The sequence below is a fragment of the Scyliorhinus torazame genome, chromosome 8, assembly GCF_047496885.1.
Source record: "Scyliorhinus torazame isolate Kashiwa2021f chromosome 8, sScyTor2.1, whole genome shotgun sequence".
NCBI classification, from domain to species: Eukaryota; Metazoa; Chordata; class Chondrichthyes; order Carcharhiniformes; family Scyliorhinidae; genus Scyliorhinus; species Scyliorhinus torazame.
In genome coordinates, this window is record NC_092714.1 from 84315853 (window position 1) to 84342150 (window position 26298).

Here is a 26298-nt window from a genome sequence, read left to right on the forward strand (position 1 = left end):
CCCTTCACCTCCTCCTCCCTCGGCATGCCCAATGGTGCCCGGGCTACTCCAAGGGACAGGGTGAGAGTGAATCTAACCCCTGAGCTCCCCCACCACTAGGTGCGCTGCCAGTCCTGGAGGCCTACTGTTGTCTCGACCAGGGACTGCATGCTCGCGGCCGTGGAGCACAGGGAGTGGACCACCCCCATCTGGGACTGTGCCACCGCATACTGCGACTGTACCATCACCGTCTGGGTCTGTGACACGTCAGCCAGTGACTATGCCATCTCCCTCTGGGACTGGGCCACTTCCCTCTGTGTCTGTGCCACGTCGTCCAGTGCCTGGGCAATGCCACTGACGTTCTCAGCCATGGCTCGTTGAGACTGGACCATGCTCAAGACGGCCGCCAGGTGACCCTGGCACATGGCTATCTGTAATAGGGCAGCTCTGTCCTGGGACTCGGCAAACCACCTGCACAGAGTGCCCCAGGCCTTGGGCATGTCGATCCACAGCTGAATCTTTTGCCCCCAAGGTCTCCACCATGGACGGCACCCATGCAGTATTGGCCTGGGTGGCACGCATGGTCAGCACCACCTCCTGCTCCTGCACATGGTTGGACTCCACCTACTGCACCAGCAGGTGCTCGGTGCTCGTCGATAACCCCTCATAGTCCCTGGCTCTGCGACTGCATCTCCACGATCGATGGGACCGTCCATTCCAAAAGTCCCAAACCCATCTGGACGGCAGCTAGTCCTTGGGGTCGGCCTACCCTCCTACTGTTCACCCTCGGGAGTTCCTACCTCCACCTGATTTATCGGAGCATGTATGTGGTGCACACCAGATTGTGCTCCAGGAACCCTTCACTAAGGTGCCCAACCGAGGTGAGTCTGCCTGGGATGGTGGAGGGTTGTAGGTGGCCTGACGGGAAATCTGTGTCATGCCGGGACTGAAGCTGTGTGTTGTCCTGGGGTTGAGGGCTCCTGTCCGTGTCTGTGTCGTCCTCGTCACTGCTCGGCACCTGGAGTTCTGGCTGTGGCTGGGTTCGGATGCAGCGGACACCAAAAGGGCCCGCCCCATCACCAGCAGCTCCTGCAAGACCAAAGACGAGACATAATTGCATCGCGGGCCGTGGGGTGTGGGAGTGGTGGGATGTGTTGGGGAGGGGGGTGTAGGAGTGCTGGTGGTGGTGGAGCAAAGCCTTGGGTGTGATGTGGGGGTGGTGTGGGGGTGGGGCTGCTGTGAGGGTGGTGTGAAGGTGGTGTGACGGTGAGGGTGGTGTTCGGGTGGTGTGGGGTGGTGGTGGGGTGGGGGTGACACCTGTGCCATGGGGAACTGCAACTCAGCGGGGTCTCACTTCCTCACCAGATGCCGACCTCCACTCTGGTTACTGCCTTTTCTTTGGGCCAACCGACCACATCCAGTGCCCTCTGTTCTGCTGCGGTGAGGGGCTGCAGGTCCAGCAGTCCCCCTCCAGTCTTTTTCCTGACGGTTATGAGTGGCCTTCTCCTGGAGCTGTGGGGGGGACACAGAAAACGCAGTGTTAGAAAGTCCAACACATGCAGCCCAGGGGGTGGGTAGCTGGTGGATTCAGTGGTCAGGGCACCTGGCAATGGTGACCGGTATGGTTCCTGGCATGTAGTGCAGCGTGAGGGTTTGGCCACACTCTGGGTAGGGTGGGGCTACGGGTGTGTGGGATGGGGGTTGGTGCTAGGGGCACAGTGCTGCCTACTCACCCTGAGGAGGTTGTGCAGCTTTTTCCAGCACTGCAGGCCTGTCCAGATGGTGTTGCCCATGGTGCTGACAGCGTCTGCCACCTACATCCAGGCCCGGCGAACAGCTGTGGCTAGCAGCCTCCATCCCACCCTGTGGTACAGGGTCACCCGCCTCTCCTTCATGGTGTACAGCAGGATCTGACCCCGGGGGGTGCCCCCACGGTGGCCTGGCCCGCGATCGGGGCCCACCGATCCGCGGGCGGGCCTGTGCCATGGGGGCACTCTTTCCCTTCCGCCTCCGCTACGGCCTCCACCATGGCGGAGGCGGAAGAGACTCTCCCCACTGCGCATGCAGTGGGAAACTGACAGCGGCCGCTGACGCTCCCGCACATGCGCCGGGAAACTGTCAGCGGCCGCTGACGCTCCCGCGCATGCGCCGCATTTCCGCGCCAGCTGGCGGGGCAACAAACGCCATTTCCGCCAGCTGGCGGGGCGGAAATCCCTCTGGCGTCGGCCTAGCCCCTCAATGTTGGGGCTAGGCCGCCAAAGATGCGGAGCATTCCACATCTTTGGGCCGGCACGATGCCCGTCTGATTGGCGCCGTGTTTGGCGCCAGTCAGCGGACATCGCGCCGTTGGGGGAGAATTTCGCCCATAGTCTCAGAAGTGGAGAATCCGGCCTTTTTACCTTTCCAGAGGAATCTGAGCTAGACTGGGCACTTTTCAGGATTAGATGTGGTTCATGATTTTACATGATCTGATTTGAGTGGGGTAGCCATTATTCTGCAGGGTGGCTTTGATATACCCTATTCTGGCAACAAGTTTGCATGATGACCAAATGGCTGTGTCTCTATCAATGAGGTTACTGATAGTGCGTGAAACTATAGGAATCCCAATGCATATATTCACCAATGAAAGTGGTCTAATGGGAGACAGAAGGAGAGAATCCATTTGCAGATTTCTTAACCAGCACGATGAGCAAATGGCATAAAATGTACTGATTATTCAACACTTTTAAATATAATTTGAAAGATTGCAAAATAAATGATTGGGATCTACATAAGTTGGAGGTTGAAATATCATAAACAAATATAAACACAAACAAAGATACGTACATATGTTAAAATAATGGAAATAATTGATGTTCTGAAAATATAAAAATTAGTTTTTCAGGGAGAGAGAGAATTTTCAACAGTAATTATTAATTTATTGTGCCATTTAAAACACAGTAACACTTCATTCAACAAGGAGAAATTATTTCAAGGTTTTTTTTAACTGTGACATGAATAGCCGAAGAATTTTTACCAGTTCAGTGATTTCTGTTTGATTGCTATCTGGGGGAACATCAACATCGTACCCCAGGGGAAAACATGGAATCACTGAAAACAATTTCTGCATTTCCCTGTTTAACTGCACACGTTGCTTAGATCCCCATAGAGGCTGGTTACTTTAACAAAATGAAAATCAAATTTCCAGGTTGCGAGTTAAAAGGATGACACAGCAAGATTTCACATTTTATGACTTTTACTGTAACAAACAGGTTAAAAGCACGATTTGTCCTAAAAAAAAAAATTGTTACAGGAAACTTAGGCTGTAATTCTCCATCTGGGAGACTAAGGGCACATTTCAATGATCCCATTGCATCCAGTGTGAATCCGGGTGCAATGGGTGAATTGCACACAAGTCCAAAATTGAGCTCTGAGGGCGGCACGTGGTGCAGTGGATAGCACTGGGACTACGGCGCTGAGGCCCCGGGTTCGAATCCCGGCCCTGGGTCACTGTCCACGTGGAGTTTGCACATTCTCCCCATGTCTGCGTGGGTTTCACCCCCACAACCCAAAGATGTGCAGGTTAGGTGGATTGGCCACGCTAAATTGCCCCTCAATTGGAAAAAAAAATAATTGGGTACTTTAAATTTCTAAAACAAAATTGAGCTCCATGCCAAGTGCCAGAACGATTGTATGTTATCCGACATACCGCCCCCCTCCACACAATCTGGATCTCGCCCTCATTGGGCAAGACCCAGATCTGCATTTTCAAATGAGCCATACAGCTTATTAAAATAACCGGACACCGGATTCACCTCGCACGCGGGACTCACCGGGACTTCACAAACATGGACCAGATGTAATGGCACCTGGGGGATCTCCCAGGCCATTGGAAACTCCAGCTGGGCGGGAACAGGGCACAGTGGCACCCTGACACTCCCTGTGAAACCTGGGCACCATGGCACTGTAAGCATGGCACCATGCCAGTGTGCCAGGGGCACTTCCAGGGTGCCAGGCTGACAGTGCCAGGGTGCCCAGGTGCCAGGTATGCCCTGCCAGGGGTCAGGCCCAGAGGGGCCTTTCTAGGTAAAGGCAAGTGTTCCCTGTGGCCTCACCATGGTAGAGGGTGAGGGGGGGGTCAAAGGAGTATGGGAAGCCTGAAAGGATGTGGCGGGGCGGAAGATCAGGGCAGCCAGAACAAATGGAGCTTCGATCTAGTGGTAGTGTTCTGTCTGGTGATTGGCTGCACTATGTTGTGTGCTTACTGGTCATCCAATCACTGCCTGTGTGCATCTCATTATATACATGAGTGGATATTATGATATCTCCCTCTTTTTTTTTAGATAAATAAATACGAAGGTGTGCGTGCGTATATATATATATATATATATGCCTGACGAGATACAAAAGGTGTCTAAATGAACATACATACATAGGAAGGTGTCAAAAGTGCAGATACATGGCAAACAAAACAATATTTACAGAGGTTAAATCGATGAAGTCACAAAATGTACAAAAGTTCAGTCTGCAGATTCAATCTTTGTGGTGGGCGACAAATTCTTGTCGATCGCCGCAGAGGTGGATCAGGAGCTGCCTGCATGTGGTGATCGCATGGGCCGGCAGGATTGCTGGTAGATTGATGGCCTCATGGCAGGGTACGTCCGGAGGAAGCATCATAGACGACGGGGCACTTCGGTCAGATAGCGGGTGTGGAAATCTTCGCAGTGCCCGTCTGTTGTGCCGTAGCAGGGAGCCAACAGCCATGCGGACAAGGAACAATCTTGGGGTCACTTGTTTGATCACAACAGCTGTGGCTGACCAGCCTTCCTCAGGCAACTGGACACGAACATGATCAGTTGGGGCCAGCTCGGGTAGATCAGTGGCATGAGCATCGTATGAGGCCTTCTGTTGGGCCCGTGACTGCTGCATTTTCTGTAAGACCGTGAGGTGGTCAAGGTCTGGAACATGGATGGCTGGAACTGTGGTCCTCGGAGTGTGATTCATGAGCATCTGCGCTGGAGACAACCCAGTGGACAGTGGGGTTGCCCTGTATGCCAGCATCGCCAGGTTGAAGTTGGAGCCTGAGTCTGTAGCTTTGCACAGCAACCGCTTTACAATATGGTCCCCTTTCTCGGCCTTCCCGTTTGATTGTGGGTAGTGGGGACTGGAGGTTATGTGACGGAAGGTAGAGGGCTGTGCAAAATCAGACCATTCTTGGCTGTAAAAGCAAGGACTGCTGTCGCTCATTACCGTGAGCAGAATCCCATGCCTGGCGAACGTTTCTTTGCAGGCGTTGATTACCGCCTTCGACGTGAGGTCGGACAGTTTCACCACTTCTGGGTAACTGGAGAAGTAGCCGATCAGGAGTACGTCGTCACACCCCTTGGCGTGGAAAAGGTCTACACCTACTTTGGACCACGGAGAGGTCACAATCTCGTGTTGTTGCAGCGTTTTCTTCGGTTGAGCTGGTTGAAACTTTTGACAGGTAGGGCAGTTGAGGACTGTGTCGGCAATGTCCTGGCTGATGCCCGGCCAATAGACCGCCTCCCGAGCTCTGCGTCGGCATTTCTTGACATCAAGGTGACCCTCATGGAGTTGGCCCAGCACCATAGCCCGCATGCTCTGAGGAATTACGATCCTGTCGCATTTTAGAAGGATTCCCTCACCACAGTTAGGTCGTCTTTTACGTTATAGAACTGGGGACATTGTCCCTTCTGCCAGCCATTGCTGAGGTGCTGCATCACATGCTGCAGCAGAGGATCCTTGGCCATCTCCTCACGAATTTGGACCACCCATTCATCAGAGGCCGGAAGGTTGGTGGTACACAACTGCACTTGCGCTTCGATGTGGCCGATGAAGTCACTTTGTTCACACGGTGTGGTAATGGACCTGGATAGGGCATCTGCAACGATCAGCTCTTTGCTTGGCGTGGAGACAAGTTCGAAGTCGTAGCGGTGTAGCTTAAGAAGAATTCGCTGTAACCGAGGTGTCATGTCATTTAAATCCTTCTGGATTATATGGACTAGAGGCCTGTCGTCCGTTTCTACTGTGAATTTTGGCAGGCCGTAAACGTCGTCGTGAAACTTGACTATCCCTGTCAGGAGGCCCAGACACTCCTTCTCAATCTGAGCGTACTTTTGCTCAGTGGGCGTCATGGCCCTGGATGCATACGCCACTGGAGCCCAGGACGAGGAGTCATGTCGCTGAAGGAGCACCGCCCCAATGCCGTCCTGGCTTGCATCAGTCGATACCTTGGTTTCCTTGGTTGGGTCGAAGAATGCTAGAACCGAGGCTGTGGTGAGCTTTGCTTTCAGCTCACACCATTCCTCTTCATGCGTGGGCAGCCATTGGAATTTCGGCGACTTCTTGATGAGATGGCTGAGGGCCGTGGTGTGGGATGCCATATTTGGAATGAATTTTCCGAGGAAGTTGACCATCCCGAGGAAGCGGAGGACCGCCTTCTTGTCCTCCGGGGTCTTCATGGCGTTGATCGCCGAGACCTTGTCGGCATCTGGCCGCACGCCCTGCTGCAAGATGTGGTCACCCAGGAACTTAATGTCCGATTGACCAAATGAGCACTTGGCCCTGTTGAGCTGGAGACCATGTTCATGAATGCTCTGGAATACCTTCTTGCGGCGAGTGATGTGTTCCTGGGGCGTTGTGGACCAGATAATTACATCGTCAACATATACTCGCACCCCCTCGAGGCCCTCCATCATCTGCTCCATGATGCGGTGAAATACTTCGGAGGCAGATATGATCCCAAAAGGCATCCGGCTGTAGCAGTAGCGACCGAACGGGGAGTTGAACGTGCACAGCTTGCGACTGGACGCGTCCAGCTGTACTTGCCAAAAACCCTTGGAGGTGTCGAGCTTAGTAAAGAATTTGGCATGAGCCATCTCACTGGTCAAATCTTCAAGTTTTGGTATCGGGTAATGCTCCCGCATGATATTGCGGTTTAGATCCTTCAGGTCAATGCAAATGCGAAGCACCCCTGATGGCTTCTTTACGCAGACCATGGAGCTGACCCAGTCTGTTGGCTCTGTGACCTTCAATATGATGCCCTGGTCTTGGAGGTCCTGTAATTGTGTCTTCAGACGATCCTTGAGTGGTGCCGTCACCCGGCGTTATGCATAAATTACAGGGGTGGCGTTCGGTTTGAGCAGGATTTTATATCGGTATGGGAGCGTGCCCATTCCATCGAATACGCTGTGGTACTGCGTGATAATGTCATCTATGTCGGCTTGCAGTTTCCCATCAGGGAAGGCCGTCGTCGGTGATGGTGACATGGTGTGGACTCGCTGAACCAGGTTCAGGAGCTTGCAGGCTCAAGCACTGAGCAGGGACGTTGAGCAGGCCCGACGATTTCAAACCACAGTGTTGCCTTGATCACCTTGTTGGATACCCCTAGTTGACAGGAGCCACTGGCAGCTATGGCATTGCCATTGTAGTCAAGGAGCTGGCAGGCCGGTGGAAGAATGCTTGGTCTGGCGCAAATTTTGAGAATTAGGTTCGCTGATGTGCCAGTGTCCAGTTTAAATCGGATGCAAGCCTTGTTAACAGTGAGGACAGCACACCACTCATCGTCGGGATCCACACTGAGGATCAAGAGCCGTTTCGCCGTTGTGGTGGAAGGCAGCGCACGTGTAGTTATGATGCCCACCCGGTATGGAGACTTGAGGCACTCAGCCTCAGAGTCTGTTGGGCTGTCGGGATCGGAATCTGGCATGCCTTGTAGTATTGAGCGGATACTTTTGCGCCGCAGCTGGGATCGCTGGCTGCTGAGTGGTGGAGCAGATCTGCAAAGGGCTGCATAGTGGCCACGCTTGCCACACTGTAGACACCGGCGTCCTTTTGCCGGACACTACCACTTTAAGTGGGTGGGGCCACAATTCAGACACGTCATGACGCTGACGTCAGCGCGTCCCGTGCGCCATCGTGCATGCGCAGTGCGGCCGGTCGACATACGCACCTGCGTAGTCGGGTTGTCGGCCTCGTCGTCCACTCAGTCGTGGCGCGAATGCGCAGGGACCTGGGAAAAGCGTGCGAAACGGCCACTCTCCTCGATGCTCAGGCCTTGCATTTGTGCAATGGCCTGCACCCGCTCTGCCTCGTGGGAGGCCAGCGTTGCAGTTTCTGCCGCCCTAATGTGGGAGTAACGATTCTTAGCATGCTCATGGACAACGCACGTCTCGATAGCGACAGAGAGGGTCAACTGTTTGACTTTCAGGAACTGCTGCCGAAGGGAGTCGGAGTGGACCCCGAAAACGATCTGATCCCGGATCATGGAATCAGCCGTCAAGTCATAGTCACATGACTGCGCTAGGATGCGGAGATGGGTCACGAAGGACTGAAAAGGTTCATCCTTACCCTGAAGCCTCTGCTGGAGAACGTACCGTTCAGAGCTCTCATTCACCTCACTGTCGCAGTGTCTGTCAAACTTCAGCAGGACTGTTTTGAATTTCGTTTTGTCTTCGCCGTCAGTGAACGTAGATGTGGATGGCGTGGTCCCCCGTGGTGGAGAGAAATAGCGCGATTTTCCTGGCATCCGATGCTGCTTTGGGTCGGAGGCCTCGCTGTACAAGAGGAACTTTTGCTTGAAGATTTTCCAGTTGGCGCCGAGGTTGCCGGAGATGCGGAGCTGCGGAGGAGGCTGGATGTTTCCCATTTCACTGGTTTTGTAAGGGCCCCGGAGAATCCAGCACGAGTTTTAAGGATACAAAATAATAAAGTTTATTTACTATAACAATATATACATAGCAGTAGCAGTGACTTCCCTTGCTACCTTCTCCTTCCTCCTGGTTCCTGGACTGGCCAGCTTATTTATAGTAGGAGTTTCTCCGCCCCCCTCATTGGGGAAGTTCATACTCCCATAGGATTGTGGGATAGTCATTAGTCCCCAGCTAATCGTCAGTAGGCAGGTTATAACATCCCTCCCCCCCAAAGTCCAAGGAATCCACCGTAGGCCCTGGCGAAGGAAGGCGTCGAATTCGTTTGGCTGCAGGCCGGACGCCATTTGCACGCGGCGCTGGATCAGGCGGCGTATAACGAGACCGAGACCGGCGCTTCCGTGATGAACGGCGCGGTTGTACATCCACGGTCTGTGGACCCGAGGATTCCCCCTCTGATTCATCCTGTGTCTCCATCTCGGAGTCAGAGTCTGCTGCCTCCGTCATGTCAGCGTCTCTGTCCCCATTCGGTCCCGTCATGACCTGCGCAGGCTTTGAGTGAGGCACCAGTGGAAGATTTGGAGGACTACCTTCCCTTGTTTCTGGTCTTTGCCGCTGTTGAACTGAGCTCCGGGGGCGGGGAATCTTTTGCGGGGATGATCTTCTGGACCGGATGTGGTCTACATGTTTTCGCTGGAGACGACCCTGGGCTTGCACTTGGTACGATATAGGGCCCGTTTGGCGAAAGATTACCCCAGGAACCCATTGGGCACCACCAGCAAAATTCCGCACGAATACTGGGTCACCGGGCGCAAACTGGCGAATCGGACGATGCTGAGACAATCCCGGTCCCTGCCGTTCTTGTGTGCGGCGTACTTTTGCGCCAATGTCCGGGAAGACTATACTAAGGCGGGTGCGAAGTCTCCGGCCCATTAGGAGTTCTGCGGGAGCTACCCCAGTCACTGTATGGGGGGTGGTCCTGTACGTAAACAAAAACCGAGCCAGTCTCGTGTCCCCAGGACCGCCGTCCGCGACGGGGTCGGCGCCTACAAGTCTGACACGGACATGGCTCCTCATCCATTGGCTCTGGAGAAGGCTCCCTTCGGGGAGGAATGTCCGATGGCCACTGGCGTCGGTCTGGTCGTTGCCTCGCCCAAGGTACCGCAGGAGTGCGGGGGGACGTTTTTGGGCGGAAAGTGTTTCGCCCCAAGGCATGCACTTCCATTCCCTGTAGTTCCTGTACTCCTCACTCTGCGCTCTCTCGGGACAAGACTATTTGTATTGCCTGTTGAAAAGTCAATGTTGGCTCCGCTAACAACTTTCTCTGGGTGGCCGCATTGTTAATACCGCAAACCAAACGGTCGCGTAACATTTCTGACAAGGTCTCACCATAGTCACAGTATTCCGCAATCCCGCGTAGCCTGGATAAAAAATCGGCAAGGGATTCTCCAGGGGTCCTCTCAGCGGTATTAAACCGGTAACGCTGGACTATCGTGGACGGGGTTGGGTTAAAGTGTTGCCCCACTATATTCACAAGTTCGTCAAACGTTTTGGTGTCTGGCGCAGCTGGGTACGTAAGGCTCCTAATCACCCCAAACGTATGCGGCCCGCAGGCGGTGAGCAATATGACCACCTGGCGCTCGTTTTCAGTGATATTGTTTGCCCGGAAATAGTAACGCATCCGTTGCGTGTACTGGTTCCAGCTTTCCAGCGCAGCATCAAAAACATCCAAACGTCCGTACAGAGGCATGGTATAATAGAAAACAACTTCCAACCTGTATCAAACAAAAATCCAGGGAGGTGGCTTCAGCAGTGTAGGCAGCTATTCACTTTTACCTTCGTCGCCAGTTTTGTAAGGGCCCCGAAGAATCCAGCACGAGTTTTAAGGATACAAAATAATAAAGTTTATTTACTATAACAATATATACATAGCAGGAGCAGTGACTTCCCTTGCTACCTTCTCCTTCCTCCTGGTTCCTGGACTGGCCAGCTTATTTATAGTAGGAGTTTCTCCGCCCCCCTCATTGGGGAAGTTCATACTCCCATAGGATTGTGGGATAGTCATTAGTCCCCAGCCAATCGTCAGTAGGCAGGTTATAACAACTGGATGGCTGCTTGCTGGTCAATGCTGATTCACTCGAGGTAGGTCCGTCAAGATCAGGATCACTCTGGTACCATGATGTGTTCAGCAGGTAGGTTCGGTATGGACTGCACTCGATGCAGGGAAGCTAGAAACAGATGTCTAACATTGGAGAAGATCCAACACTGTTTTATTCAATGATAGAACTGATATACATATTCAGCTGTGGGTCGACACTATATTGAACTGACTGGAGTCCTTGTAGTAGCCTGACCAGACGTACGAGCTACCGCATGGTGTTTGCACTTGCTAGCTCGTGGACTCTGATTGTCTCAGTGGCTGGGTCCCGAGAGAGCAGAAACCTAGTGCCCTCTGGCTTTATAGTGGTAGTGTCCTGCCTGGTGATTGGCTGCACTGTGTTGTGTGCTTACTGGTCATCCTGTGTGTCAATCACTGCCTGTCTGCATCTCATTATATACATGAGTGGATATTATGACAGGCCGCATACTCAAGACCCCCTCCTCCTTCCTGAAACCAGCCTGGGAGGAGGTGGCAGAGGCAGTCAGTGCTGCCAGCTCACCAGGAGGGGACAGCTGGTGAACCTGAGGGGTGGGGTTTGCCAGTGAGTCCTCTGTCATGAGAGGGGCAGAGAACCAGGAAGGTTTCCAAAGGCCATGGTGCAGGTCTTCTTTGGTTGGGGTGAGCTCTACTGATCTCCTGTTCCCTCTGCAGTGGGACATCACTTCTGAGGAGTGGCAACACCTAGTGGGCCCCTGATTGAGCTTGGCCATGCCCATACCCTTCATGATACAGCTGGAGTATGCAGATGCCAGAGGGGCAGCCTTGGGTGGCCTCCCAGATGACCAGAGGATCTCTAAGAATTCAAAGGACACCGGCACCACTCAGCAGTGTGAGCAACCAGGAGCCTGCAAGTAGCACCAAAAGGGTGCATTTAAAACACATATTACAGAAATGGCGGCCTGAGCTCGGCCATCCCAATCCCGAGGGGGACACCCCGGTCCAAGAACTTAGCACCAAGTCATTCCCCACTGTTGCCCCCAGGCCAGGCAGCCAAGCCCCAGAAAGCCCAATAATCTTTGAGGATTTTTCATCGTTCAGTTAGCCTTACGTTCCCTCTTTGGACCCATGGCGCCCTGAGCGCACTCGTAAATACTTGCACCAATTCGCGCGCGTGAGACCTCTGCTTAAGAGGGACGGAGCATCATGGAGGGGTGGAGCATGAAGTGTCTCAGCTGTTATGATATTAAAATCCATGCAAATGATAGTTTTGCATGGATCTGCCGGTGCGAGACGCAAACCGTGATATTGTTGCCAGCGAGGGGCATGACATCAGAATCGGCACTGGGCGCAAAACGGATTTTTTCATTTTGTGCAACTCTCACTTCCAGCATCCTGAAGCGGAGAATCAGCCTGTATATTTCAAACTGCAGAATTTTCCCTTTTACTTTAACACAACTCTCAAACCCACTTAAGAAATATACTTTATGCTGTCCCTCACATCATCATTCAATTTTTCTGGACCCAATCCAAATTAATGTTTTGCTCCCAAATGTTTACTATGGTTCCTTTCTTTTCCTAGCCTGATAAACGTTAACTGTGTTTTAAGGAGACAGTTTTTCCTGGTGATTCCCCCTTTACTGAAAGCTAAATGAATCTTCCAACGTTTCTTCAGATCCTCACACTTTCCATTTTGAAAAGCTCCTTCATTCTTAGACCCACCATTGACTTGCGGTGGGATCCTCCGGTTCCGCTGCTGTCAATGGTGTTTTCCACTGTTCATATCCTCCACCACTGGGGAAACTGATGCTCCTGCTCGCAGGAACGGCCATAAAATCCCACCCTACCAGTCTAATCATTGCAAACACAGATGCCGCTGTCATTGTCTCCCAGTATGAATACCTAATACCTTCCTACCAGCAAAACAACCTGGACTTCTGTTTAATCTTTAGCAACCACATAATCCAAGCGTGTTGTTTGGAAACAGATCACTTGATCCCATTCATTTTATCTTAACTTAAAGACTCCATCCCAAAGCATAACAATCTCGAAAAGCACTTTTTGTGACCATTTTCAGACATCAGAAAATGGTATGGCAGGAGATACCTGGGAACCCCACCACCTGGAGGTTTCCCTCCAAGTCACTCACCACCCTGGCTTGGAAATATATCGCCACTCCTTCACTGTCGCTGGGTCAAAAACCAGGAACTCCCTCCCTAACAGTACGGTGGGTGTACCTACATGTCAAGGACTGCAGCGGTTCACTAAGGCAACTCACCACCACCTTCTGAAGGGTAACTAGGGGTGGACAATAAATGCTGGCATGACCAGCGATGCACACATACCGTAAATTAATTTAAAAAATATTTTTAAAAGATCAGTTTCAAAGGAGTAATATCAATGATCACTGGCAATTTCATCATTGATACTGTATCGAAGTCCTGGCTATAGTGTTTATCCTGGAAAGTTTTAATTTCACATTAGCATCTGGAATGAATTCCTGGGATGTATTTGGGACAAACTCAGGAGGAAAGATTTATTTGTGTCGCCCCATTTCTAGAAGTGATGCGACCTGAACAAATTTCTCCTCCATTATGTGTTACATGTGTTCGGGATCTGGATAGGGTTCTTCAGGCTCTGTCCACTGTCCATAAGTAACTGTAGTTTGTAAAAATCAATATAATTTACTTGCAGCTCTCTTTACACCTTAGGAACTCAGCACGAGGTTGGACTTCTCGTCCCTCCAGATCTCTGGTACTTTGTCACATGTCATTACATTTTAGTTGCATCAACATCAGATCCTTCTCATGTTAGCCTTTGATTTTCCTTTCCCCTCCAAATCTTCATCCCAACCATATACATCATCCTATATATGCCCCAAACTCTAACAATTTTCAGGGTTAGTCTCTGAGGTGCCTTGACCAATGCCCCCAATGTTGTCATTATCTCTTTCTGATGTTCAGGACATTCTCTCTTCATTCAAAGTGAGCATTCTTCTCCGAGTGGGGGCGGGGGGGGGGGGGGGGGGGTAGAGCTTTGTCTTGTTTCTTGTTCTTTATCTCAGTTAAGGTCTGAATAGTAAATTCAAATTTATACTGGCTTTCTTTCCAAGAATATTGAGGTGCCGTGAATGTTCCTTATATTTCCCAAGTCCATCTCAACCCTATAAGATTTTGGTTTTGAAGCTCCTTTTTGTTCATGTCTACTTTCTGTTGGTCTCTTATCCATATTCTTACCCCGGGCTGCAGTATTGATAAAACATGCGCTCTGCACCAGAAGCTGAGGTTTATGAGCGTGTTTGTGCCTCTTGTGATCATTCATGAAGATATATGGTTTTCGTTTTTATTGCAGTTCTGGAATTTGTGTACTCAGTCATTTTCCCATTTCAATGACTGATGGTGAGAAGCCAATTTGTTGTGGTGAATTTCAATAACTAAGCCAGCTAAGGGATCTTCATTTTTCTTCATCGTGGGGGGGGGGTTTAGAAAAAATGGCAAAATGTTAGGTTCTGATATCTGAGGAGCTCATACCTGCTACGAAAGCATCCCTGATTAAAAGTTCCGTGTGCTCGCTCCCCGAAACTTGCGGGCAGCCACAGTTTCAGCCCAGCACCAGTAGCACCTGGTAGAAATCTTCCAATGATTCCCCTGGGCTTTGCCGTCTAGTTGCAAGCAGGTGACGTGCGTAGACCTGATTTACAGGGCGGATATAATGTCCTTCTAACAGTTCGATCGCGGCATCATAGTTCTCTGCCTCCTCGATAAGAGTGTAGATCCCAGGGCTGACCCTTGAGCGCAGGAGATGCATTTTCTGTCCTTCTGAGAGGGTGCCTCCGGCTGTCTCGAAGTATCCTTTAAAGCACGCCAGCCAGTGTTTAAATATTGCAGCCGAGTTCTCCGCGTGGGGGCTGAGTTGAAGGCACTCCGGTTTGATTCGGAGATCCATCCTTCCAGCTTAATTCTAGTAGATTAAATTGATGCACGATCAATTACACTCAAGACAAAGTGATTTCATAACTGAAGGCTTTAATCTACTAGAACTTGTTCCCCAGCAGCTTCGGTACAGAAAGTAAAGGCTGCTGGGACGGCACCATCTCTTATACTCCGCCTGTCAGGGCAGAGCTACGTAACAACAGCCAATGGTAGACTCCTGGGTCTAACCAATGGTCATCAGCCTCGTAGGTACCGCAACACCTGGTACTACCACAATTTGGTCAGAAAAAAAAATCAGTGGCTGTGTTGTAAGAGTCCTTCCTGTTTATTTCCTTTGTTCCCATTTATTTTATTTTATTATTCTTGGGTCCATGGACCCATAATCAAAATGTGCCTTTAAGTGGAAAACCCAAACTGAAGCAGTTTGCTTGTCATAGAATCATAGAATTTACAATGCAGAAGGAGGCCATTAGGCCCATCAAGTCAGGACAGTATTCTCCAGGTTTTGTAACTTGGGGAGGAGAAAACAGACTGGTCGGCACCAAGTGCTCTTAGGAACCAGTCGGTTTCATAGTCAGACTGGCAACCTGTGGGTTGGCCAGGGACAAAATTCTGTCTGACAAGAGTCAATGATTGGTGATGCTTTTTGAGAGGGGGACTTGACAGAAGTGTTTAGACCCTGAAAGGAGAAGGTGCAGGTTCTCTCTCACTCTTTCTTGCTGAAAGAAATGGTTTATTGGTCGAAGACATGTGAGCACATTTGTACTATCAACTTGAAATGATCTTGAATCTATAGAGAAAGTAAACAACCTTACCAGAGAAAACTACCTCATGCCTAGAAGGAAAAAGTACTAAGACAAAAGCTTGAACTCCAGAAAGATATAAACTGCAAGCTATTCTAATGCATAAAAGATCCTTTATCCTTTTATTTTTATTGATGTTTCCTTCACCTCTCAACCACCCTTTTTCCTGTGTTGTTTGTCATAGAATCATAGAATTTGTGTGTATGTAAAGAGTGGGAGTAGTTAGAAAGGAGGAGGTTGGGAAAGGGATATTGGGTAGTCGGTTACATTTTTGTCAGTTATATTATACTACTGCTCAATAATAAAAGGTTAGTTGGGTATAAATTTTGCACTCCTGGTGACTGCAGTTCATTGTGCTCAGCCAATGTCCTGAGGCATTTTAAAATAACATCTAATTTCACCTGTGTTGTGACTCCGGGTCAAGTGGGGCTGGAATTGATTGCACAATAGCCCAGCGCTGTCACTCTGGCGGGGTGGGCCCTCAGAGAGCCAGCAAGTCTGGCTACACAGAGATGGGGGTGTCATCTCCAAAGGTGTCAAATCAGCAAAAATACTGAACTCCCCTCCCAACAACCATGGAGGACCCCCTCCCCCATAAGGTTCAGGGCAGCACCTCCAACCACCAAAGTATCAGGGGGGCACTCTCTCTCTCTCTCTCTCTCTTCCCCACAACCATGCATATTTTCCAGTACACACCCCTTCTACCTTCCCACCACACATAAGGGGAAGTCTGCCCCCCCCCCCCCCCCCCAATGGAGAAGGTTTTGCAACCTCTCTGTGCCTCATAGCACTGCCCCCTGGCAGTTCCCCCTGTCACTGCCCCCTGGCAGATTTCAAAAGGCAGAAGTGAATTGGGTTGACATCACACCAGCAGAGGAGAGTAGCACATGGGGTTGGAAGGTTCCGCATACTGCCATTTAATGACATTTAAATGTATTGAAATGAATGGAAATCAGGTTCACCATCTTTCTTGAGGTGAGCCTGATCACGTCACTGGTGGGGAGCAGGGAAGATCTCAAACCGAGATTCCACCAGCGCAAATCCCATTATGGCCCTCTCGCGAGATTTAGCACTCATAACGGGATTTGCCTGCATGTTGAACAGGCATGAAAAACTGCACCCTAAATCTTTGATTGTTTGTATACCTTTCAGTTTCTTCATTCTCTTGAGGACACCAAAGTAAGCTAGTCTCATGAATAAATCCATAGTCTGTCACAAAGTTATAGAATAATTCATTCGCAAATTATGAAACATTGTCTGACATTACAATTCCCAGGATGCCACGCGTTGCATAGATGCTGTTCAGTGAGTTAAAGACTTCTTTGTGATGCTGTGTAATCTTTTCACTTCAATCCACCTGGAATAGTAATCAAAGACAATAATAAACATCTTGCCTTAAAGTCCATTCCCGAGGGCTCCCACAACCTTATTAGAAAAGTGAAGGGTGACAGTGGTTCTCTTTGCTCTGAGCTGTTCGTTGCACAAGTAAGTCAATTCAAAATTAGTTCTTCAATAGAATGAGTAATGCTGGCCACAAGATTGATTGCTGGGCTCTTGCTCAACATTTTGCTAACTCCAAGTGACCTTGATTAATGTTTTGTAGAATTTCAAGCTGAAGTGTCCTCAGAATGACCATTTTGTCTTTAAAAATTAGGAGATCATCAATGATTGTCAGGTGCTTTCTCTGTTCGAAGTGCTGTTATAATACTGGGTGATTAGGAGTATAGGATGTGATTCAGCAGACCTGAGTAAAAGTCCACTGATTGCCACATTTAGTGATATGTTTCTCAGCACCAAGAAACATCTCACGTTCAATAGCAGTTTGCCTTTTTTGGGGGCTCTCCGCCGAGGCCACACTTTAAAGGTTCCTACCAAACCAGGGCGTCATTTTGACCGGCTGCCTGATCTTACCCCCCTCCCTTTTAGACCATCCTTCCCTTTTTGTGACGCCTTTGCCCTTCAAACTTGGGGAGACCCCCGGGACTCTCCTTTACCGCACCCCCTCTGCCTGGGCAAGACACCCGCACCCCCCCCCCCCAGCCCCAACCCCTGGCAGTGCCAACCTGACACCCAGGCACTCTGGCACTGCTAGCCTGGCACCCTGGCAGTTCCCCTGGCACCCTGACAGTGCCAGACAGGGGTCCTTGGTGGCATTGCCAGGGTACTCAGATTGCACTGTCAGTGTGCCAGGCTGGCAGTGCCAAGGTGCCTCAGCGCCAGGGTGATCATAGACGCTAGAACTTCAAATTCAGTTTGAGGGCATTGAGTTAAAAAAGGTAATTCCATAGGCATGAGGACAGATTTGGCCTTCGTGGATAGGCAGGAAGACTAGAAGGATAGTTGCTGAGCAGTGGTAGATGTTTAAGAAGGTATTCAATTCCTCCCAAATAAGATGTATTCCAGAAGAAAGGTTATAAGAGGGGGAACAACATCGCTAGCTAATCAAGGAAGTTAAAGATACATAACATAAAGACAAAAATTGAGGAATATCACATTGTAAAGGCCAGTGGCAGGTTGGAAGATTGGGAAACTTTTAAAGATCAGCCGGTTACTAATAATGTAATAAAAAGACCAAAGGTAAATTATGAAAGAAAACGCTTGCAGAATATGAAAAAGGATAGCAAAAGTTTCTAAAAGTATGTAAAAGGAAAGAAAGTAGTTAAAATGAATGTTGGTCCCTTGGAAGATGAAACCAGGGAGTTAATAGTGGGGAACACATAAATAGCAGAGACACAAAATCAGTATTTTGCCTCAGTTTTCACAGTGGAGGACACCAGTAATTTGCCAATAGTAACAGATAATGCAAAGGTATTTGAAAGGGAGGAACTTCGAACAATTATCACCAATAGAGGGAAAATACTGAGCTATCGATTGAGATTGAAGGCAGACAAGTCCCCAGGAACTGATGGCCTACATCCTAGGGTCTTAAAGGAAGTGATAGTGGAATTAGTGGAGCCATTGGTTATAATATTCCATAATTCCCTGGATGCTGGAAAGGTGCCAGTGGATTGGAAAAGTGCGAAAGTAACACTCTCATTCTTCAAAGGGACCAACATTCACTTCAGCTACTCTCTTTCCTTTTATATACTTTTAGAAGCTTTTGCTGTTTGTTTTTATATTCTGTGCTACTTTTGTTTCATAATTTACCATTGCTTTTTATTACTTTTAGATTTACTGTTATTGATCTTTAAAAGTTTCCAAATCTTTCAGCCTGCCACTAACCTTTGCAATATGGATTCCTTAGTGTTTGTCTTTATGTTATCTTTAACTTCCTCCCCAACGCCCCCCCCCCCCCCCCTCCCACCCCCCACCCCCACCCCACGCCTTACAATTTTTCTTCCTCTCTGGAATATATTTTAGTTTGGAGGAATTAAATATTCCCTTAAACATCTGCCACTGCTCATCAACTGTTCTACCTTTTAATTGGCAGGAAACTATAGACTAGTTAATTTAACTTCTGTCATTGGGAAATTGTTAGAATCCATCATTAACGAATGAATAACAGGACATTTGGAAAGTCAAAACGCAATTCATCAGAGTCAGCATAGTTTTATGAAGGATGAATCATGTTTACTAGAATTCTTCGAAGACGTAATAAACAAAGTGGATAATGGGGATCCTGTAGATGTAATATACCTGACTTCCCGAAGGCATTTGATAAGCCGCACAAAAGGTTAGAATCATAGAATTTACAGTGCAGAAGGAGGCCATTTGGCCCATCGAGTCTGCACCGGCTCTTGGAAAGAGCACCCTACCCAAGGTCAACACCTCCACCCTATCCCCATAACCCAGTAACCCCACCCAACACTAAGGGCAATTTTGGACACTAAGGACAATTTAACATGGCCAATCCACCTAACCTGCACATCTTTGGATTGTGGGAGGAAACTGAAGCACCCGGAGGAAACCCATGCACACACTGGGAGAATGTGCAGACTCCACACAGATAGTGACCCAAGCCGGGAATCGAACCTGGGACCGTGGGCTGTGAAACAATTGTGCTCACCACTGTGCTACCGTACTGCCCACATTTAATACACAAGGTAAGATCACATGGGGTTAGTTGTAGATTATTAGCTTGGATAGAGGATTGGCTAACCAACAGAAAGCAGAGAGTCAGAAAAATTGTGTCTTTTTCTAGTTGGCAAAATATATCTAGTGGATACATTGGTTATAATATTCCATAATTCCATGGATGCTGGAAAGGTGCCAGTGGGTTGGAAAAGTGCGAAAGTAACATTCTCATTAGTTTAATGTGGATAAATGTGAGGTTAGCCATTTTGGTTGGAAAAGTCAAAAGGCAACTTATCATCGAAATGGAGAGAAACTTCAGAGTAATCTGGGTGTCCTCGTCCTCTGGGTGAATCGCAGAAACATAATATGCAGGTAAAACAGATAACAAGGAAGGCAAATGGAATTTTGGCATTTATTGCTAAAGGAATTGAGAATAAAAGTAGGCAAGTCTTGCGGCAACTGTACAAGGCATTAGCAAGACTGCACCTGGAGCATTGTATACAGTTTTGATCCCCTTACTTGAGGAGAGATGTAGTTGCATTGGAGGCAGTTCAGAGGAGGTTCACTAGATTGATTCTCGAGATGAGGGGTTTGTCTTATGAAGAGAGATTGAGCAGTTTAGGCCTACACTCTCTAGAGTTTAGAAGAATGAGAGGAGATCTAATTGAGGTATAAAAGATGATAAAAGGTATTGACAAAGTAGAGGTAGAGAGGAAATGGTTCCTCTTATGGGGCAATCTAGAACGAGAGGTCATAGATTTAGGATAAAGGGTAGCAAATATAAAACAGATATGAGGAGAAATTACTTCTCTCAAAGGGTAGTGAATTTGTGAAGCTTCCTACCCCATAGTGCGGTGGATGCCGGTATATTGAATAAATGTAAGGAGCTGATAGGCAGATTTTTAATTAGTAATGGGTTGAAGGGAAAATGGAGTTGAGGCTGAGATGAGATTAGCCATGATAATATTGAATGATGAAGCAGGCTCAAGGGGCTGAATTGTCCACTCCTGCTCCTAGTTCTTATGTTCAGCTCCCAACTACTTGATCATGAATCAATTCTTGCCTCAAAATTCCGTAGTCACAATTTTCTGCCAGTCTGTATAGAGTGTTGATGATCAAATCCATGCTTTCACCAGGTTCTTTGCTTTTGCTTGTTAATTTTTTTCCATTCTATAATGCCAAAATATTTTTTAAATGGCTGGAGGTCCTCCTCATGAGAGATATTTAGTGGGCCCATTCAGCGTGGGCGCAAATATTTTGACAAGGATTCCCTTTGTTCCCCGGTGGACCAAATGTCCATGACGGGGTCCAGATGTCCATGAGGTGGTCCAGATGTCCGTGGTGGGGAGGGAGCCTTTAACTTAACTTTGAGATTGGAGTGCCCTTTAAAGGTTGTGCCCGATATCTGTGAAGCCGAGCTTGCTGGTTCTACCAGGTCCTGTCTGCCAGAGTGATGCGCAACCACCCCCCCCCCCAAATATTTTTTGATTGAGTGTCAGAAGATTTGCTCAGAAAACATGTCTGGAAAATTCTGCCTAAGATCTTAAAATCTCATCAACCCCCTGCCATGCTCTTATGTCATCAACAATAGCTCTAACTGGATAGTGTAAAATACTGACCTAATCCTTTTGTTCCCTCTTGTGCAAAGCAGGAGTGATTCTACACCTGGAAAACCTCTTTCTCCAGATGTCACAGTGCTGAACTTGTTGTAACCTTTCAATGCTTTGGAAAGGTCCTGGAAATGGCACTGTAGAATCTATGCTTCTACCAAGCCCTGGACATGTTGCAGCTTCAGTGGTATTGCTTGTCGATTCTGGTCTGTGCTTCCTGCTCTCCAGACTCTGGGTCAGTGCCTCAACTTGCATCTCCTTCAACTGCGATATTCCAACTTTTAAAAAAATTCTCGGGATGTGGGTGTCACTCTGTTAGCCAGCAGTTATTGTCCATTCTGATGAGTATTCAATCAACACCTTTTGATCCTTCTTTCAAGGATCTGTAGACTTGAAAGATCTCTAATCGTTTCATGGAGTTACTCTGGGTATTTTACTCGCAGTCCACTATCACCATGTTTTGTCTGTGTTTTGGGGTCTGGATAGGGTTCTTCAGGATTCATCTACTTTCCTCTACTAAGGATTCATCTACTAAGCTACTCAAGACTACAGTTTGTAAAAAAACAAACATTTTTATTTCCTTATAACTTCACGAGGGAATTGGCCACCCATGATTTTGTGATGTCTAACAAACAAGAACTATTTAACAATCTGACAGTCAGGGAACATCTTGCGATTAGACCATAATGTGAATAAATTTGGCATGAAAAGGAGAAGGGAGAATTGCAAATAAAGCTTTTAAATTTCAGCACCACAGCATTAAAGGTATGAGAAAGAAATTAGTCCCAGTAAACGGAGTTGAACTGTTAATGGAGATATCAACAGGCAGCAGGGGGAAAAATTAAAGGAAAATTTAATACAATATTAGATTATATACTTCGGTAGTTGAGCAACATAGTCAACAAATGAGATAAGAGACAGTAATATGCTAAAACAAAAGGGCATACACAAATGTGCAAAGGCTCCAGTTTTATGGTTAAGCAACCATGGCCATCAAATCAGATAAGATTTACTAACGTGCTAAAAAATGTCTCACACAAATGCTAAAAAATTCCAGCATAGAGGGAGAGATTTAGAAAGCAACAAAATGGTTGGAAATAAATTAATGAGAGGTGTGAACAGCAATATGAAAAAGAGCTTGCAATGGACACTAAAATTAAGAGGGTTTTTTTTCTATAAATACATTAAGAGAAACCGAGTTTTAAAGGATAGTGTGGGACCATTAAAGATAGATGCATGCATATAATGAATAATGACAGCAGACTTGTTAAATTAGTACTTTGTATCTTTTTTTAAATGGGGAAAGTGAGCAAAATACCAAAGACACAAGGGGAGCCTGAAAGAAAGTCATGGAGAGGAATTTAGTAGTTTAATACAACCTTAAAAATGGTATTGTGGGAAGTAATAAGATTTAAGATAGACACATCTAATGACTTCCACTCTAAAATATTAAAGGAAATGGTGATTTAACTGCAGATGTGTTAGTTATAATCTTCCAAACGTCTCTAGACTCAGGAACTATGTTGCTGGATTGAAAGTTTGCAAGCATCACTCCATCATTTAAGGAAGAGAGAGAAGTCAGATAACCTCAGGTTTATCAATTAATATCAGTTCTGAGGACATTATTGAAACCTATCACCAGAGATAGAGGGAGTGAAACTGTGCTAACCCCAATGGAGGAGCTAACATGGGGATAATTGGAGAGATCATTACCAATGCTGTGGCTAGCAGTGTCACTGAAGCCATTGAGGGTAACAGGATATTCCTGCCCAATGCGCCTGATCAAATCCCACTTCACCCTCATCATGCAATCCGCTATGACAGAAGATGCAGATGTTGTAACAGTGCACCTCTTGCTTTCCTCCCTTCTCCCGCGGCCATGAGATGTCTCAGCTTCCATTCCAGCACAATCGTAAGCCATGCAATATCTGAGTGTTACAATGAAAGCTCAGACTGCCATTATGAGATCCCTGCTTGTTGCTATGTAAACCAAGCATGGCGTCATGATAGATTAAACTGCTGCCACTGTGGATATCAGTGCTTAAAGGAGCTTGCAAAGTTTCACACCAATCCAGCAATCTGTGCTCAGTAGATTACCAGTGGAATGGCTCCATGGAGTACCAACTTGTTGTCTCCCTCGGATGCCAGAATGCATCCTTCCACATCTGTAACTCCGGCAATGCTTGTGATGTTCTTTGTCAGCTGTTCAGCCTAGACCTCTGCCACCCGCAGAGGTAATGCTGTCCAAAGCCAGAGCATCTTGAAGATGTCCTGCATGGACATTATCTGCCGTCTCATCTGCTGAAAGTCAGCAAACATCCACCAGTCAGCTATAATCACTTGGAAATTCTGTAAAGGAGCATAAGATCAGATAAAACACCTGTAGGAAGGGCACTAAGTGAAGTTACAATGGTGGATAGCTGAATAGTGTATGAACTATTGAACATCTTGTTGGATAAAGTTGTTATGGAATGGTTCTTTTGTGATTCTTATATTTGGGAATGTGACCAGATAACAGAGAGCTGGTAAGGTGGGGCAATGTTACATAATGGAGATTTGGGGCAAAATTCAAGGGAACCAGAGTCTGATTAGACTCTCATTGCCTGACTGCCCAGACCACTGATAAGTTGACTGCTTCTTCCCTTCCTCCTCCTCCTCTTCCTCCATTTCCTTAGATGGTTGCCGAACCTCTAATGGCAAGGGTCTGGAGCCTCATAATGGCCAGCTGGTGGAGGATGCACTAGACCAGCCTGAAGCAGGAGACACGCTGCAGCGAGTAATGGAAGGTTCTTCCAGAGAGACCCAGGCAGCAGAGCAATTGCTTCAGGGTTGCAATGGTCTCCTCAATTACATTTCTCATCACAGCATGGCTCTTATTGTCTGACAGATGGCCACTTGTGCTCCGGTTGCCAAGGGGAGTCATTAGCCAGGTGCATGGCGGATAGCCCTTGTTGCTGGGCAACCATCCTCTAATTTGATGAAGTAGTTGGAAGATTTCTGGATCAGCAAGGCTGCGTAGGATGAGTATTGCCAGGTTATTGAGCATTCACCAGCATCACATGCTGAGTGCAGTCATACACTAACTGTACATTGACTAAGTGGTATCTTTTGTAATTATGGTACACCCCAACATTGAGAGATGGTGCCTGCAAATCTACATGCATACAGCCAATGTCACCCTGCACCATTTGGAAGCTCATCTTCCTGGAAAAGCCATATATTTATCCCTCCTGTTTGTTAACGTGAAAATAAACTTCCCTCTACTGCTATTCAGAACCCCTGTGACCTCCTGGATAATAATAATAATCTTTATTGTCACAAGTAGGCTTACATTAACGCTGCACTGAAGTTCCTGTGAAAATCCCCGAGTGGCCACATTCCGGCGCCTGCTCGGGTACACAGAGAGAGAATTCAGAATGCTCAATTCATCTAACAAGCACGTACATTCAGAAGTTGTTTCCTCCCACAAGTCCGGAAGGATGTGCTGTTAGGTAATTTGGATATTCTGAATACTCCCTCTGCGTACCCGGAATGATGGAAGGTGAACTGCAAACTATTTGCAATGATGCTCATTTCTACTTTCAAAGATCCACTGGAAAAAATAATTCAGGGTAACAGTCCTCAACAGCCACTGGTTCAGCACCTCATCCAACTCCGTGGTGGCAGTACTAGATGCAAAAGGTGACAAAGGCCTGTGACCACATCTTTGCTGCAGTGCAGTTGTCAAGCACACTCTTCCTACCTAAGATAAAGGGAGGGGAGTACGCCATGAAGATGCAAGGTAGGTAGACCTCCTGATGAGAAACCTCCTCCTTCCTCTGTGAACAGCTTGTCATGCAGCCAGAATCACAGTGAAACAGTCTGGGAAGAGTGTCCTGCAGCCAGAATCACAGTGAAACAGTCTGGGAAGAGTGTCCTGCAGTCAGAATCACGGTGAAACAGTCTGGGAAGAGTGTCCTGCAGACAGAATCAAAGTGAAACAGTCTGGGAAGAGTGTCCTGCAGTCAGAATCACAGTGAAACAGTCTGGGAAGAGTGTCCTGCAGTCAGAATCACAGTGAAACAGTTTGGGAAGAGTGTCCTGCAGTCAGAATCACAGTGAAACAGTCTGGGAAGAGTGTCCTGCAGCCAGAATCACAGTGAAACAGTCTGGGAAGAGTGTCCTGCAGTCAGAATCACAGTGAAACAGTCTGGGAAGAGTGTCCTGCAGTCAGAATCACAGTGAAACAGTCTGGGAAGAGTATCCTGCAGCCAGAATCACAGTGAAACAGTGTGGGAAGAGTGTCCTGCAGCCAGAATCACAGTGAAACAGTCTGGGAAGAGTGTCCTGCAGTCAGAATCACAGTGAAACAGTCTGGGAAGAGTGTCCTGCAGTCAGAATCACAGTGAAACAGTCTGGGAAGAGTATCCTGCAGCCAGAAACACAGTGAAACCGTCTGGGAAGAGTGTCCTGCAGTCAGAATCACAGTGAAACAGTCAGGGAAGAGTATCCTGCAGCCAGAATCATAGTGAAACAGTCTGGGAAGAGTGTCCTGCAGTCAGAATCACAGTGAAACAGTCTGGGAAGAGTGTCCCCCAGTCAGAATCACAGTGAAACAGTCTGGGAAGAGTGTCCTGCCGTCAGAATCACAGTGAAACAGTCTGGGAAGAGTGTCCTGCAGCCAGAATCACAGTGAAACAGTCTGGGAAGAGTGTCCTGCAGCCAGAATCACAGTGAAACAGTCTGGGAAGAGTGTCCTGCAGTCAGAATCACAGTGAAACAGTCTGGGAAGAGTGTCCTGCAGCCAGAATCGCAGTGAAACAGTCTGGGAAGAGTGTCCTGCAGTCAGAATCACAGTGAAACAGTGTGGGAAGAGTGTCCTGCAGCCAGAATCACAGTGAAACAGTCTGGGAAGAGTGTCCTGCAGTCAGAATCACAGTGAAACAGTCTGGGAAGAGTGTCCTGCAGCCAGAATCACAGTGAAACAGTCTGGGAAGAGTGTCCTGCAGTCAGAATCACAGTGAAACAGTCTGGGAAGAGTGTCCTGCAGCCAGAATCACAGTGAAACAGTCTGGGAAGAGTGTTCTGCAGCCAGAATCACTGTGAAACAGTGTGGGAAGAGTGTCCTGCAGTCAGAATCACTGTGAAACAGTCTGGGAAGAGTGTTCTGCAGCCAGAATCACTGTGAAACAGTCTGGGAAGAGTGTCCTGGAGCCAGAATCACAGTGAAACAGT